Source organism: Furipterus horrens, unplaced genomic scaffold (genome assembly GCF_987537825.1).
Source record: "Furipterus horrens unplaced genomic scaffold, mFurHor1.1.pri manual_scaffold_17, whole genome shotgun sequence".
Classification (NCBI taxonomy): Eukaryota; Metazoa; Chordata; class Mammalia; order Chiroptera; family Furipteridae; genus Furipterus; species Furipterus horrens.
Genome location: NW_028327187.1, coordinates 33,917,827 through 33,936,462, shown reverse-complemented (window position 1 = coordinate 33,936,462; position 18,636 = coordinate 33,917,827). Strand labels below are relative to the sequence as shown.

The 18,636-nt window shown below is 39.5% G+C and overlaps 1 protein-coding gene across 5 annotated transcripts in view; it reads right to left on the bottom strand.

Annotated features, from left to right (window-relative positions):
- Positions 1-18,636, bottom strand: part of TENM1 (teneurin transmembrane protein 1) — a 730,204-nt gene that overhangs the window by 203,287 nt on the left and 508,281 nt on the right. The gene's annotated exons all lie outside the window — the stretch shown is intronic.

Genomic DNA, 18,636 nt, shown 5'->3' with positions numbered 1-18,636 from the left:
GAAAAAGGGGCAAGTGCTGGGCAGGCGACATTGTTCCCTCTCGGATGCCTCCCCCACATACAGCGCCACAACGTGGTGAAACAGGTCACCCTGTACTGACGAATCCCTAAGGCTCCGCCCCTTACAATGTAACAGGAGCGAGAGCTCTACCTAAGACACAGAGGCAAACAAACACAGGAGCATGTCAGAATGAGGAGACAGAGAAGTATGGCCCAAAAGGGGAAACAGATCAAGGTTCCAATGGGAGAACTAAGTGACGAGGAGATAGCCAACCTCACAGATGAGGAGATAGACAACCTAACAGATGCAGAATTCCAAACATTGGTGATAAAGATGCTCACAGGCTTGACAGATGTGCTTGAGTACGGCAAACGCATAAGAGAAGAAGTGAAGGCTATGTTAAGTGAAACGAAGGAAAATCCACACAAAACCAACGATGAAGGGAAGGAAACCAGGGTTCCAATCAAGGATTTGGAAATAAGGAAGAAAAAACAGTCAACCAGTGCAGAATAAGAAAGCAATGAGGAAGCAAGAATTGAAAAAAAAGAGGAAAAATTCCCAAATTTTGAGAAGGAGATGGATATACAGGTCCAGGAAGCACGGAGGGTCCCGGGTGAGCTGGACCCAGAGGGGACCACACCAGGATGCATCATACTGGAATGCTAAAGGTGAAAGAGAAAGACAGAGTCCTTGGGGCAGCAAGAGAGAGGCGGAGAGTTGCCTACAGGGGAGTGCCTGTGGGACTATCAGCTGATTTCTCAGAGGACACTTTGCAGGCAGGAAGGGACTGGCAAGCAGTATTCAATGTGATGAAAGGCAGCCTACAACCAGGATTACTCTATCCAGCAAAGCTATCATTTGGAATGGAAGGGCAGATGAAGTGCTTCCCAGAAAAGGTGAAGCTAAAGGAGTTCATCATCACCAAGCCGTTATTATATGAAATGTCAACGGGACTTACTTAAGAAAAAGAAGATCAAAACTATGAACAGTAAAATGACAACAAACTCACAACTATCAACCACTGAATCTAAAAAATGAAAACAAAATCCAATTAAGCAAACCAGAATAGGAACAGAATCATAGGTATGGGGATCATTTGGAGGGTTATCAGCTAGGAGGGGGGAGGGAGAGAAATGGGGAAATGGTGCAGGGACTAAGAAGCATAATTGGTTGGTACAAAATAGACGGGGGATATTAAGAATACTACAGGAAAGGGTGAAGCCAAAGAACTTATATGCACGACCCATTGACATGAACTAAGGAGGGTGGGGTTGCTGGAGGGAAGTGGGGTACTGGGCAGAGGAGATCAAAGGGGAAAAAATTGGAACTACTGTAACAACACAATCAATAAAATATACTTAAAAAAAGTAAATTCGGAGAAGGCATCTACTTCTTAAACAGAGCAAATGTTATCAATTCGATGTTCCTTCTATTTTGTTTTCCTTTTTATTAAACACTGAAGCATGCTAGTGGCATTCAAAACATGAAGCTTATTGGGGGGGACCAAGATGGCCGCGGAGTAGGAACAGTGTTCTCAGCTCGCTCCTGTTAAGGAGACAATCCAGGAGGAACAAACTCGGGGAGGAATGACTGAGTGAGTGGGAATATCTGATAACGTGAACGGGGAAGAGATCGTGGGAGCAGCGTGGAGGGGGGTGGAGGGGTTTATCACAAACTGCAGGCTGAGTCATTCTGAGACTCCGTGCGTTTGCAGTATCAAGCTGGAGAGCTCACTAGTCGGGAGTGAATTCTTGTAGGGAGTTAGGGAGAGGATTTAGCCGAAAAAGCCAGAGGAGTGAGAGAACAGTGAACAACCAGGACTGGGAGAAACTGTGTGACCTGAGTCTAGAGAGAAACATCCTCAGCTGCAACCTCCGATGGAAAGCTCGGCATCCCGGGCGCACCCAGCACTTGCGCTAGGGCCCTACAGAACAAAGGAGCAGTTTTGGGGCAAGGAGACGGGCCGCACAGAAAAGCTGTTTCGGAACTCCGGACCGGGGGAGAACTGTGTTCTTGAAATCAGTGTTTGCTCTTTAGTCGCGCTAGAATCCCACAGAACAAAAGGCCAGTCTGGGGCTAAGAGAGAAATAGGACGCGCAGGGTGTGTAAGTAGGGAAGAGAGCGGAGGCGGAGGTTCTGGAGGGAGACGGTTTTAGGGCAAGGAGAAGAGCCCGCGGGGAGGGGCTGCTGTGAAGCTCCGGACCGGCAGAGAGCTCCGGTGAAGGAGAGTGCTGCGCTGACCGACCACACTAGAGTCCCACAGAACAAAGGGACGGTGCTGTGGCGGGAAGAAAGATAGAGCGCGCAGGCCGATAGACAGGGAAGCCAGCGGAAGCAGTAGCTAGGAATAGAGAAAGTTTTGGGGCAAGGAGAAGAGCACACGCAGGAAAGCCACTGCAGAGCTCCAGACTAGGGGAGAGGCCCTGGGCAGGAAAGGGCCACTGGGCCCGGCACTTTGACTGACTGTGCCAGAGTCCTGCAGAACAAAAGGACGATCTTGAGACAGGGAGAGAGGTGGGGTGCGCAGGCATATAGACAGGAAAGAGAGCAGAAGCTGTAGCCTGGGAATAGAGACAGGACCGGAGGCAGGGCGGGGATTGCTGGCAGGCACAGGCTGGACCAACAGAGGGAAGGAGTAGCTGGACAAGCCTGAGGAGGGCTGAGGCTGCCTCAGGAGGGGACAACTAAAGGCAGCTCACAGCAGAGTGGTGGTAGGCCCACGAAAAAAAGACTAGCAACCCCAGAATCAAGCAGAACCCTCCCACAGCCAGCCAACCAACCAGAAAAGATTTGAAACTCATGGAATTTTGAATAGGAGCAGACTCAGGAAGGAAGCAAGGAAAAACCAAAAAACAAACAAACCAAAAACACCCAGAGACTGTGCATAAAAGTTGAATTGAGTTAAAATCCTCATTCTTTTATCTCTCACTCTCTCTCTAACTGCCCCTACCGTCAGTCCCTTCTTATTCTTGCTCCTTTTCTCCCCTCCCCTTCCCCCCTTCTCTCCCCTTAGCATTCTCCCCTGCATCCTATTCTCAGTTAATTTTATAATTTTAAGTTCTCTCCCTTTCTCACCCTCTCCTTTCTCTGCGTTACTCACCTTCAACTTTATTAAATTTCTTTCTTTATTTTGTCCCCCTTCAGTCTACATTCATTTTTCTTTCATCTCTTGTCCTTATTTTCCTTCTCTCCCTATACATAATCTCTCTCTCTCCCTATTACACTTTATATTCTAATCTCTTAATATTCAAATGATAATTCTAATCTATCCCCCTCTCCCTTTACTCTCCTATTCTTACCCCTTCTCTTTTTCTACCCCACCCCCCCCACTTCTTTCCCTACCTCTTGTATTTCTCTCCTTCATCCTATCTTTTACCAACTCTTCAATTTCAATCCTCCCCTCCCTAATATCTCCTCTTCCTCCTGATTTCCTTCCCTCCTCTGAGCTCTTTTCCTCCCAAATCCTCTTGCTTTCCTATCTCCTATTCCTCTCTCTCTATATTCACCTTTTCTCTCTATCTTGCAACTTTATATCATGTTTTAATCTCCTAATCTTTTTTATAACATATAATTTAAAAAAGAATTTTAATCCAGTCCCCTCTCTTCTACCTCCCCTTCTTCTTTTGTTCTCTCTCCTACCCTTCTCTTCTCTACTTTCTCTCTCTCTTTCCTCTCTCCCTTCCTGTCTTGCTATTTTCTACTCTTTATTTTTATCCTTAAAAAATTCTCTCTCAATCTATTTCCTACCTTCTAACCTCCCCAGCCCTCTCTTTCAATCTCTGGCTGTCTGTCTACCTGGATGTCTGTTGTGTCTACCCTACCTCCCATGCTAATCATATAGTATATACCGATTATATAATCCTAATACTATACACTTCCACTTTCTCTCTCCACACTGTAACCCTCCCCTCCTTTTCAAACAGACAGTGTAAGTGTTAATTGCTCTCTTACATAACCTTGATCCCAATTGCTAATATTAATACTCTATCAACTTCCAGCTCAAAAATTATCCTTCCTTCATTTAAAACAACTCCTTTCTGTTTCTCCTACGAAATAAGAGTCCCAGTATCTCCACAAGTATATTAACACGGGCTCATTTGCAGCCTATAGTGGGATTGTATTTGGGGGAGACATTGGAGGGTGTGGGTTTCTTGCCTGGGTTGTGTAATTATGTTTTAGTAGCACCTTCACAAAAGATCTCAAGACAAGGTGGGCAGAGTGACTCTCAATCAACTAACCAGAGAAAAAGATCCACCAAAAAGTAGCTGAAATACAACCAGACAGATTAAAGAAATATCATCAAGGACAACACAGACGGAGATCCAGGAGGGTGGAGGAGTAAGTGGAAGCTACACTAACCCCCTCCCAGGACCAGCCAGTGCTGACTCAGCCCCAGTACAGCAGACAGACCATCCCCCTCCAAGTGGTGTCATACTAAGGGGAAATAAAAGCCCTGCCTACAGGAATTAAGTTGCCACACCCACGGTCCTTAAGCCTGACGGCTGATCACAGATTGAGTATACTAACAACTAAAGAAGAGAGACAAAGGCAGTAGATCCCTGGAAGTCTCCAATAGGCTGCCTAGGGCCAGTCTGGTACATGATCTGACACTACCAGAGGCAGATCCAGGAAGAACTGATCATTCTAAGAAGCACCAACAAACAAAAGGAATCACAAAAATGGGGAGACAGAGAAACAACCCCCCATCAAAAGGAAAGGTAGAATCCCCAGAAAGAGTGCTAAATGAAATAGAGGGGAGCAACATATCACATACAGAATTTAAAACATGGATTATGGAGAAGCTAAATGAGCTCAGCGGAAACTACAAAGAACTCCAGAAAAACTACAGTGAACTCCAGAAGAACTATAAGGAACTTACTGAGAATTATACCAGCATCAAAAAGGACATGGAAGCTATCAATAAGAGCCAGGAGGAAATGAAGAATACGATCTCTGAATTGAAGAACACAGTAGAAGGAATTAAAAGCAGGCTAGAGGAAGCAGAAGATCGGATCAGCGAGCTGGAGGACAACGTACACAAAAACTCCCAGACAATGCAACAAAATGAAAAAAGACTGAACAAGACTGAAGAGATTCTAAGACAGCTGCAGGACAACATGAAACGTAACAATATCCGTATCATTGGAATTCCAGAAGGAGAAGAAGAAGAGCAAGGGATAGAAAACCTCTTTGAAAAACTAATGACAGAAAACTTCCCTCACATGAGGAGAGAAAGAGTCACGCAAATCCAGGAGGCACAGAGGGTCCCAATGAAGATGAACCCCAACAGGCCCACCTCAAGACACATCATAATTAAAATGGCAACATCCAAAGACAAAGAGAGAATCCTAAAAGCAGCAAGAGAGAAACAACTAATAACATACAAGGGAGCTCCAATAAGGCTATCCTCAGATTTCTCAGCAGAAACACTACAAGCAAGAAGGGAATGGCAAAAAATATTCCAAGCAATGAAAAACAAAGGCCTACAACCAAGAATACTCTACCCAGCAAGGCTCTCATTCAAAATGGAAGGCGAAATAAGGAGTTTCTCAGACAAAGGAAGACTAAAAGAATACATCTCCACCAAACCAGCAATGCAAGAGATGCTAAAGGGTCTGCTCTAAGAAGATAAAGAAACAGAGAGAGACAGAGAAGAACACGAGTACAAAAAGGGAAAATGACAATGAATAAGTACTTATCAGTAATAACCTTAAACGTAAATGGATTAAACGCTCCAATTAAAAGACATAGGGTAGCTGAATGGATTAGAAAGAATGACCCACATATATGCTGTCTACAAGAGACCCACCTTAGAACAAAAGATCTACACAGACTGAAAGTAAAGGGATGGAAAAATGTATTCCAAGCAAATGGACATGAAAAAAAAGCCGGGGTAGCAATACTTATATCAGACAAAACAGATTTCACAGCAAAGTCCATAAAAAGAGACAAAGAAGGGCATTTCATAATACTTAAGGGAAAAATCCATCAAGAAGATATAATCCTTATGAATATATATGCACCCAACTTAGGAGCACCCAAATATGTAAGGAAAATTTTGAAAGACTCCAAGAAAGATATAGGCAGCAACACACTCATCGTAGGGGACTTTAACACCCCATTGTCAACAATGGACAGATCTTCAAAGCAAAGAAACACCAAAGATATTGAGGCACTGAACAACACTTTAGATCAAATGGACTTAGTCGATATATATAGAAGTTTACACCCCAAAGAAGCAAAATATACATATTTCTCAAGTGCACATGGAACATTTTCAAAGATAGACCACATGGTAGGACACAAAACAAGCCTCAATAAATTCAAGAAAATTGAAATTATATCAAGCATCTTCTCAGATCACAATGCCTTAAAATTGGAAATCAACCTCAAGGAAAAAACTCAAAAACATTCAAACTCATGGAGAATGAATAACATGCTATTAAATAATGAATGGGTTAACAATGACATCAAGGAAGAAATCAAAAAGTTCCTGGAAACCAATGATAATGAACATACAACAACCCAAAACCTATGGGATACAGCGAAAACAGTCTTAAGAGGAAAGTTCATAGCAATACAAGCCTACCTAAAAAAGCTAGAAGAATCTCTAATAAAAAATTTAACCCTACAGCTACAAGAACTAGAGGAAGAACAACAAGCAAAACCCAGATCAAGTAGAAGGAAGGAAATCATCAAGATCAGAGCAGAATTAAATGACATAGAGTCTAAAGTAACAATTCAAAAGATCAACAAGAGTAGGAGCTGGTTCTTTGAAAAGATAAACAAAATTGACAAGCCTTTAGCCAGGCTCATCAAGAAAAAAAGAGAGAGAACCCAAATAAATAAAATCAGAAATGAAAGAGGAGAAATCACAACTGATACCACAGAAATACAAAGAATTATAAGAAATTATTACGAACAACTGTATGGCAAGAAATTTGACAACCTAGAGGAAATGGACAGATTCCTGGAAAACTATAGTCTGCCCAAACTGAATCAAGAAGAAGCAGAAAGTCTGAATAGACCAATAACAGCTAGCGAAATTGAAGCAGTAATCAAAAAACTCCCAGCACACAAAAGCCCAGGACCAGATGGCTTCACAAGTGAATTCTACAAAACATTTAGGAAAGAACTAACTCCTATCCTCCTCAGACTATTCCAAAAGATACAAGAAGAGGGAAGACTCCCAAACTCGTTCTATGAAGCCAGTATAACCCTAATTCCAAAACCAGGTCAAGACACAACAAAGAAAGAAAACTACAGACCAATATCGCTGATGAACATAGATGCTAAAATCCTCAACAAAATATTGGCAAACCGGATCCAGCAACACATTAGAAAGATCATACACCATGATCAAGTAGGATTCATCCCAGGGATGCAAGGATGGTTTAATATTCGCAAATCAATAAACGTGATACACCACATAAACAAAATGAAAGACAAAAACCACATGATCATATCAATAGATGCAGAAAAAGCATTTGATAAAGTACAACACCCATTTATGATAAAAACTCTCAGCAAAATGGGAATAGAGGGAGCATACCTCAACATAATAAAGGCCATATATGAGAAACCTGAAGCCAACATCATACTCAATGGGCAAAAACTGAGAGCATTCCCCCTGAAATCAGGAACAAGACAAGGATGTCCCCTCTCTCCACTCCTATTCAACATAGTCTTGGAAGTTCTAGCCACAGCAATCAGACAAGAAAGAGAAATAAAAGGCATCCAAATTGGAAAAGAGGAAGTAAAACTGTCATTATTTGCAGATGACATGATAGTGTACATAGAAAATCCTTTAGACTCCACAAAAAAACTACTCAATCTAATAAGTGAATTCGGCAAAATAGCAGGATACAAAGTCAATATTAAGAAATCGAAGGCATTTTTATACACCAACAATAAAAACTCAGACATAGAAACTGAAAGAAAAATCCCATTTACCATAGCAACAAGAAAAATAAAATACCTAGGAATAAACTTAACCAAAGAGGTAAAAGACCTGTACACAGAAAACTACATAACACTGAAGAAAGAAATTAAAGAAGATACAAATAAATGGAAGCGTATACCATGCTCATGGATGGGAAGAATCAACATCATTAAAATGTCCATACTACCCAAAGCAATTTATAGATTCAATGCAATCCCTATTAAAATACCAGCAACATATCTCACAGACCTAGAACAAATACTTCAAAAATTTATATGGAACCAAAAAAGAGCCCGAATAGCCACAACAATTTTGAGGCAGAACACAGTAGGAGGAATCACAATACCCGATATCAAACTATACTACAAGGCCACGGTAATCAAAACAGTCTGGTACTGGCATAAAAACAGACATATAGATCAATGGAACAGAATAGAGAGCCCAGAAATAAGCCCAGGTTCATATGGTCAACTAATATTTGACAAAGGGGGAAAGAACATCAAATGGAATGAAAAGAGCCTCTTCAACAAATGGTGTTGGGAGAACTGGACAGGGACATGCAAAAAAATGAAACTAGACCACCAGCTCACACCATACACCAGAATAAACTCAAAATGGATCAAAGACTTAAATGTAAGCCGTGACACCATAAAAGTCCTAGAGGAAAAAATAGGCAGGAAAATTTCAGATATCCCACGTAGCAACATTTTCACTGATATATCTCCTAAGGCAAGGGAAATAAAGGAAAGAATAAACAAATGGGACTACATCAAACTAAAAAGTTTCTGCTCAGCTAAAGAAAACATCAGCAAGATGCAAAGGAAACCAACCATATGGGAAAATATATTCGCCAATGACATCTCAGACAAGGGATTGATCTCCAAAATAGATAAAGAACTCATACGACTCAACACCAAGAAGACAGACAACCCAATTAAAAAATGGGCAAAGGACCTGAACAAACACTTCTCCAAAGAAGACATACAGAGGGCCCATAGACATATGAAAGGATGCTCAACATCACTAGCCATCAGAGAGATGCAAATTAAAACCACAATGAGATACCACCTCACACCAGTCAAAATGACAATCATCAACAAATCAATAAACAACTTGTGCTGGAGAGGATGCGGAGAAACGGGAACCCTGGTGCATTGCTGGTGGGAATGCAGATTGGTGCAGCCACTGTGGAAAACAGTTTGGAATTTCCTTAAAAAACTAAAAATGGAACTGCCTTTTGAACCAGCAATTCCATTGCTAGGATTATATCCAAAAAATCCCGAAACACCAATTCAAAAGAACCTATGCACTCCAATGTTCATAGCAGCACTATTTACAATAGCCAAGTGCTGGAAACAACCTAAGTGCCCATCTGTAGATGAGTGGATCAAAAAACTGTGGTACATTTACACAATGGAATTCTATGTAGCAGAAAGAAAGAAGGAACTTCTACCATTTGCAACAACATGGATGGAACTAGAGAAAATTATGCTTAGTGAAATAAGCCAGGCAACAAAAGAAAAATACCTTATGCTGTCACCTATTACAGGAAACTAATGAACAACACAAACAAATGAGCAAAATTGAACCAGAGGTATGTAAACAAGAAGTAGACTAACAGTAACAAGGGGGGCGGGGGGGAGGAAAAGAAAGGTGTAAGGGGATGGGTCAAGTTAAAAAATATATATATATATGAATGACCCACAGACAGGTGCAACTGAGTGGGGACTAAATGTGGGGGAGGGGAGGGACAGGGTGCAGGGAAACAAGAGGGCTAAAAAAGTGAGACAACTGTAATGGAAAAACAAACCAAAATTTTTTAGTGGGGGGAAAATGAAAATATGAAGAATGGAAATGCCAGTTCAGTGAATATTAGGACAAAGATTTTCCTTCACGTTGTATATTTTTCTCCCTATTTGATCCCTCCAAAGTTTGGCATTCTAAACAAGTAAATAATGACATAAGTTCCTTTGCATAGAACTAATAAGACCAGTTGTCAACAGAGGTTCTTTTTTTTTTTTTTTTTTTTTTTTGACCAAGTCTTTGACTGGAATGTCAAGCCTAAAGGAAACATACTTGGGCTCAGATTGTTACCAGAAAGCCCCGAGGAACTGGGAATGACTTTCAAAGGTAATAAAAGCCCGTGAGATAAAAGGCCTGGTACCATGGTTGGTTGTGCGGTCCACAGCAATCTTTCCAGGGAAGGAACGAAGGTTGTTTTCCTGAAAGATGGCTAGAAGGGACCTTAAGGCACAAGGAAAGACCAGAAAGACTTGGAAAAAACAGGTGTGTACAGGCAAGGATGAATGCCAGATATGTGGCACAGCTTCTGTGCCCTGAAGAACAGACTGAAGGTCACCCCAAATATTCCTTGGGTAAGTTCCAGCAAAGCAGAACTAAAGATCATAAGTGATCATTTGCTGCTCTTGTTATGTTTATGCAAACGAACAGGATAAATTAAAAATGGACTTAATGTAGTCCCTTTAAAGACAAGGAGGGTAACCTTAGGGAGAAAGATTATTATTCAAGGAAAATCACAATGATCAGTAGTAGAGTATAAAACAGGGCAACTAACCGTCTTAAAAGTTTCTTCTCCAGATTTAGAGACTTGTTTGCGGGTTATGTTACATAAATTAACACGTGTTTTTTGTTTTCAAAGGACATAAGCCTATGATCGCATTACCTGAGTGATTATCTGTACGCATAAGCCTCACTTAATCCTCTCTGCAGCGCTGCCTCCTGAGACTCAACGGTTTGGCTGAACTAAATGGCTGGGTTGGGGAAGAATGGGGTGGTCTGTGGGCTTCACTTTAAAACGGGTTTCTCTTTTCTATCCTAATGGCTTGGACAGAAAAGGCCCAGAGGTCTGAGAGGGGGAAAAACCTAAACTATTTACCTCAGCCCAAACTAAGTATAATGGGCAAAAGGGTTTTGGACAGGCGAGATGTGCCTAGCACACCTTCTTACAAAGAAACATTTTTTTTTCCCTAATATGGAACATTGAAAAATTAATCCCTGCCTTTTGTCATCTAGTAGTTATGGATTGAATGATGTCTTTTAACCCTTTTCGCCAAATCTGTTGCCCTCAGAACACAACAAGGACACCAGCCTGTTGAACCAAGCACGCCGTTGACCGGAGGCAGCCAACTGACCTGGAGTCTGCACGATCCTTCCCCATGTGGGAAGGCCACCCTCCCCTCCACACCCCCACTCTTATTAGGGTTTTCTGGACCCAAGGGTAGGTAGGACGACGACCATGTCCAGCTTGAAGCAGCTAGAGGAGCTTGAGACCTTCGCCCATTGTCCTTTACAAGATTACAAAGGGTCCTAATATTTGAGAGGGGGAGGATAGTTAATTTTTATGAACCAGGGGTATGGACTTGGGGGGGATTGCTGGGGGAGGGGGGTGCTGGGGGGAGGGGAACAAGGGGGAGAAAATTGGAACTGTTGTAACAATATAATCAATAAAAAATATTAAAAAATTAAAAAAAAAACATGAAGCTTATTGATCTATGAGCTTCTATGTGTTCATAATTCACCCACTGTGCTGATTTCCACATCTAGAATATACTACATCATAAAACAAGCTTGCAAATAGCTATTGTTCTTAATGAATGGTGACCTGTTACAAAGAATGATTCCTGGAACATCATTCGCTTTTATGCAATTAACTTATTGATTTTAACAGTGAATATGAATATGGACCATTGGAAGGGTTTGTACAGGGAAGCGTGGACAAACATGTGACAACTTCTTAAGAAATTAGGGGAGAAAAGGGCCATTTGGATTAAACACTGTTATTGTGTATCTTTTTAAATTTAATCTTTTTTGATATAACCTTTGTTGTATTTTTTCCCATTACCATTTAGTCCCTTATACCCCCTCCCCCCAGCAATAGCCACACTGTGACCCATGTCCATGAGTCCTTTTTACATTTTTGCTCAATCCTTCCAGCCCCTATCCACCCCAGCTGTCATCTGCTCTCCATCTATGAGTCTGTCCCCATTTTCCTTGTTAGTTCAGTTTGTTCATTAGATTCCACATATGAGTGAAATCATATGATATTTGTATTCTGCATGTTTTCAGTTTCCTTGACAATCTCTCTAGAGTATCTTTTCTCTATAACTGGAGTGAATAATATGTAATCTTTGTTTGATAGATGAAGATCTTATAAAATTCACACTATGACCTGGTCAGTGCATACCTTTATATTCTCATTTCCCACTAATCTCTCCCTGACTCATTGTATTCCAGCCACAATGGCTTGCTTTTCCTTCCTAGAAGAGGCTAGTACATTTCCACCATAGGCCATTTGTACAAGCTGTTTCCTTGGCCTAGGACATTCTTTCCCTGACTCATGTGAGGCCTTCCTAGTCATGTAGACTTGGTTAGCCCCCGACCCCATATACGTTTATAGCACTCTAAAAATTTTACAGCACTCTTTACAGTTGTACATATATAGTTATTTGTGTGGTTTCTTATTTAGTATCTGTTTTCCCTCCTAGGCCATAAGCTCCAAGAAGACAGAAATTTCTCTCTCTCTTTCTTATCTTCACCTGAGGACATTTTTTCATTACTTTCAGAGAGAGAGGAAGGGAGAGAGAAGAACACCAGTGGCCTCTTATACACACCCTGACCGGAAATCAAACTTGCAACCCTTCAATCTATGGACGACACTCCAACCAACTGAGCCATGCCGGCCAGGGCCAGAAACTTTTCTTGCTTGTCATTTTCTCTTCAGTGCATGACATAATACTTGGTACAAAGTAGTGATGAATAAATAAAACACTGGGTACCCAAAACTGTATGTTTGCCTGAAAAGAAAATATTTGAATCAAACATTTGGATCAATGTTATCCAACAGAACTTTCCCCGATGATGAGAATGCTCTAGATCTGCACTAATACAGTGGCCACTAGCCTCACGTGATACTGAGCACTTGAGATGTGGCTAGTGCAACTGAGAAACTGAATTTTTAATGTTATTTAAGTTAAATTTAAACAGTCACATGTGATTAATGGCTACATATCAGACAGTGCTGATTGTGATATCTCCAAGTAGTTAGATATTGGATGGTCTATAAGCTTAGCCAAACAACACTAAAAAATGTGAATTTTTTATGAAGTCCAATTTATCATTTTTTTCCTATTGTGGTTTTTCCCCCTTGCTTTCTTTTTTTGCTTTTATTTTTTTGATTTTTCAATTACAGTTGTCCCATTTTTCCCCCATTGCTCCCCCCAACCCAGCCCACCTCTTCTCCCACAATGATATCCCTCCCCGTTGTCCATGTCCATGAGTCCTCTATACATGTTCCTTGACTAAACCCTTCCTTCACTTATCCCCCTTCTCTACCTCCCCTTCCCCCCATTGGTTGTTATTCTGCTCCTTGTCCTATTTAGTTCATTTGTTTATGTTGTTCTTTAGTTTCCTGTATTAGGTGATATCATATGGTAATTTTTCCTCTTTGCCTGGCTCATTTCACTAAGCATAATTCTCTCTAGTTCCATCCATGTCGTTGCAAATGGCAGGAGTTCCTTATTTCTCTCTGCTGCATAGTACTCCATTGTGTAAACGTACCACCATTTTTTGATCCACTCATCTACAGATGGGCACTTAGGCTGTTTCCAGATCTTAGCTATTGTAAACAGTGCTGCTATGAACATAGGGGTGCATACGTTCTTTTGAATTAGGGTTTTAGGATTTTTCGGGTATAATCCTAGCAATGGAATCGCTGGTTTAAAAGGCAGTTTCATTTTTAGTTTTTTGAGGTAATTCCATAATGTTTTCCATAGTGGCTGCACCAGTTTACATTCCCACCAACCGTGCAGTAGGGTTCCCATTTCTCCACATCCTCACCAGCACTTATTGTTTGTTGATTTGGTGATGATGGCCATTCTGACTGGTGTAAAGTGGTATCTCATTGTGGTTTTTATTTGTATCTCTCTGATGGCTAGTGATGTTGAGCATTTTTTCATGTGTCTATGGACCTTCTGTATGTCCTCTTCAGAGAGGTGTTTGTTCAGGTCCTTTGCCCATTTTTTAATTGGGTTGTCTATTTTCTTGAAGCTGAGTTGTAAAAGCTCTTTATATATTTTGGAGATCAGTCTTCTGTCTGAGATATCATTGGAAAATATGTTTTCCCATATGGTTGGTTTTCTTTTCATCTAGCTGATGTTTTCTTTTGCTGAGCAGAAACTCTTTAGTTTGATGTACTCCCATTTGTTTATTTTTTCCTTTATTTCTCTTGCCTTAGGAGATGTATCCATGGAAATATTGTTACATGTGATACCTGAAATTTTCCTGCCTATGTTTTCCTCTAGGACTTTTATGGTGTCATGACTTACGTTGAAGTCTTTGATCCATCTTGAGTTTATGCTTATGTGTGGTGTAAGTTGGTGGTCTGGTTTCATTCTTTTTTTTTTGCACGTCTCTGTCCAGTTCTCCCAGCACCATTTGTTAAAGAGGCTCTTCTCACTCCATTTTATGTTCCTTCCTCCTCTATCAAATATTAGCTGACATAGAGGCCTGGGTTTATTTCTGGGCTCTCTATTCTTTTCCAATGATCTATATGTCTGTTCTTGTGCCAGTACTAGACTGTTTTGATCACAATGACTTTGTAGTATTGTTTGATGTCTGGTATTGTGATTCCTCCTGCTGTGTTCTTCTGTCTCAAGATTGCTTTGGCTATTCGGTGTCTTTTTTGGTTCCATATGAATTTATGGAGTATTTGTTCTAGGTCTGTGAAATACGTCATTGGCATTTTAATAGGGATTGCATTCAATCTGTAAATTGCTTTGGGTAGTACGGCCATTTTGATGATGTTGATTCTTCTCATCCAAGAACATGGTATTTGTTTCCATTTATTTGTATCTTCCTTAATTTCTTTCTTCAGTGTTACATAATTTTCAGTGTACAGGTCTTTTATCTCTTTGGTTAAGTTTGTTCCTAGGTCGCCCTTGCTTTTATGTTTAACGTCCCTTCCCATCTGGAGATCTATCACTGATATTTTCTTCTATTTGTGTTTGAGTTTTCTTTTACTTTTAATGCATTAATCAGCTGGAGTGTTTTTATTTATCTTATATTTTAGAATATAGTATGAATCGAAAATCTAAGTTTTTTTCTATAATATTTGTCTTGGCACCACTTATTTCATGATGCTTCTTTTCCTCACTAATTTTTGATGATGGTTTTATAACATACTATATTTATATTTGTGCTAGGGTGTGTTCCAGAGCTTTTATTCTGTTATATTGATTTGTTTACTCTTACATCAATACCATTTTGTTTTAATTATTATAGCTTTAAAATATTCTTTGTTTGATAGTTCTGGCTTGTTCTCACTAGTGTTTCTTTTAGCTATTCTGATTAAGTTAATACAAAGTCTAAACTTTTTCCCTTGTGTCAATTCAAATGTGCATGCAATGTATGGTTATCATGTCTTCCAATCCCCAAATCAGGACACATGATTCACATACAAAAATGTGGTCACCATAGTGTTAAGTCACCTTCCCGAAGCACAGGATTATTCACATGGTAGGTAAATGAGGTAAAGACATTTGATTGATAGGTTTGTGATTTCTGTAGTAATTAGTTTTTATATATAGAATGCATAAGATTCCTTTCCTTTTCTTGCATGTTAATTTAGAAAATCCAAGGTTATTTGTGCTATGCTGTGTTTTTACTCTTCAAGGAGCTATTAGGTAGCTCCTAGACCAGCTGTGTCACCCACATATTCAATACAGCCCAATTAGTTACTAAGAGTCACAATGCATTGAATCAAACTATAACTAAAGTCAAAGCTCCAAGAAATAGCAGCAATACTAATGAGTATTCAGAGCTGATTAGAATGCAAAAAACACAGCCATTCCTTAAGTATCAGTTATAATATAGAGTAATCAGGAAGCAGGTACTTGAAGCAACTGCTTAAAAGTGCTTTTTTTTTTTTTTTGATTGGGAAGATTTCTGAAAAATTACATTAAAAAAATGAGGACCACATTTTTCTAAAAGGTTCAGTTAGCACTTGCTGATTTAATTAAAACACCCACATACACACACATGCACAAATAAGTATGCAAATATTAATCATTAGTCATAGTCAACTAAATGAATCCAGCCACTCTGGATAGCTAGAAGCTGAAACTACCAAATGAAGGACATTTAATGTATTCTTAGGGATAATAATAATTAAACAGTATAAAAATGAAATTATTGTCCAAAATATTAGTCATGGGGCTTTTGGAGATTATTTAATCCATCTTCTCATCTGAAGATAGAATTGAACCTATATTTACAATCAATATCATCTTAATCATACTAAAGAAAAATTATGGTAATTAGAACTCTCAAGGAGCCACCCCAACCCCATACTCCCTCATGAAATAGTCATAAAAATACACTGATGCTGCCAGTGGGTTTGTATAGAGACTGACTCATAGATAGAGAGCAGGATGACAGCTAAGGGATGGGAGGGGAGAAAGGGGAGGGACTGAGCAAAAAGGAGAAAGGACTCATGGACATGAACAACAGTGTGCTGATTGTGGGGTAGGGGATGGGGACTAAATGGTAAGGGAAAGAAGTGGAACCAACAAGTAAAAACTGTAAAAAAAAAATACACCGAACCCATATGGGGTCTTTCATTCCCAATGAGATACACAATTTTAAGAAAATGTTCAGAGGTCAGTACACATTCACAAAATGCTCTACAGCATTTGTGTGTATGTATACCACTGATATTGAGAATTAATAAGCTATTAATATTTAATTGATCTATTCATTAAACATTTTGGCTGTCTTAAGGTGACCTTGAGGTCATAAAATACTTGGTAATTAAATATTCAATCATTTTTATCAAGCTGTGCTTTATTAAGGCAGGAAACTTATTTTGGCTCAACCCTAATTGAATCAGAAATTGTAATTGCATAGAGTGTTAATGTATTTTCTGAGTCTAAACCTTTTAATCAATATCTCAATTCAGAAATCTATTACTACCTCAAATCCTGTTTGGAATGAGGCAGACTACCTAGGCTTGCACTCTGGCTCTATCATTTTTCTTGTTATATATTCTTGAACAACTTATTTAACTTCCCTGTACCTTGATTTCCTAATTTGTAAGGTAGTGTTAATAGTAGTTTTACCTCATGGGGATTAAATGAAATAATTCGCACAAAGGACTCAGCATAGTGCCTTGGACAGAGTAAATCCCGAATACAAGCAAGCTAATATTGTTAGTGATTATGTTGAACATATAACTATGGACTCTGGTTTATGCTTAAAATGCAACAAGAAAATCATATAGACAGAATATAATTAAGTTCTTGATTGTATGGTACATGTGATAAGCACCAGGGGAGACTAGGGTGGTGGATGTCAGAGGTTTCATGAGAGATATGGCTTGAGTTTGGACAGAGAATGATGAGTGTGGAGGAGACGGCTCACCAGGTAAAGAGGCCTATAATAAAAAGGAAGTAAAGGAAGGAAAAGATAAGTCTTGGAGGACCATAAAAGTCAAGTAAATAATTGATTAGTGTAACATTTAATTGAAAATATCACTCTGGCTTCCCAAACAAAAACTTCAATTTAGATAGGTAGTAAGCAATCTTGTCAGAAAATTGTCTGTTGTCCTAAGTTTACTGTATGTTTATGTGTTTGAGTGGTGGGGGGAAAATGGTATAATTTATCATCATCTGAATAGTTCACATGAATTAACTTCCCCCAAATCATATAGCTAGGAACTACATACCAGAGCTAGTATTCCAAACAAGAAAGTCTCACTTCAAAGCCCTGTGCTCTTAACCCAAAAGTTGCTTCCACATAAGATTCATAAAGTCTTATAACTTTTTAAGGTAAACTACTAGCCAGAACAAGGAGGAAAGTCATACTCAACTTGGTGCTTTAATTATGATTGCTACCTTACTGATTTAAACCCTATGTTTGCATTTAAATGAAAAGGTTTATAATTGTCTAAGCAATACAGAAAACTGAGGAGTCAAATTTAAGAATCTACTTCATTTTAAGCTAATATACAAATATTAGAAAGAAAGCTTTCTGTTATTTTTATGTCTCCTTGAGTAGAAAGTAATAGAGAAGTGAGAATTTGTTGTTTCATTTAGAGATGATTTGAGCTATTTTGATGTCCGACTGTACAATGTATTAGGTGATTTTGTTTGCTTGACTAAAATAGAAATGGTAGAAATGGTTACCCTGAAGCCTTGTAGCCACATCTGGATTTTTATTTTATTTTATTTTATGTTTTAATCCTCACCTAAGGATATATTTATTGATTTGGGGGAGGTGGGGGGAGAGAGAGAGAGAAACATGAATGTGAGAGAGAAACATCATTGTGAGAGGGAAACATCAATGTGAGAGAGAAATATCAATTGGTTGCCTGTCATATGCACCCTGACTGAGGATCAAACCCGAAACCTGGGTATGTGCCCTGACTGGGAATCGAACCCACATCCTTTTAATGTATGGGATGATGTTCCAACCAACTGAGCTACCTGACCAGGGCCAAAAATGGCTTTTTGAAACATCATGTACAGCTATTGAATTAAATATAAAAATTCTACTGTGAACTGTCTTGATGCCATGTCCTTTGAAAGATATAAAGAGTTACTAAAAGGTAGAGACTTAAGAGGAAGCTCCAAATAAATAAGAACAAAGACAACTATTTCACATTCCCTATAGTGCAAGCT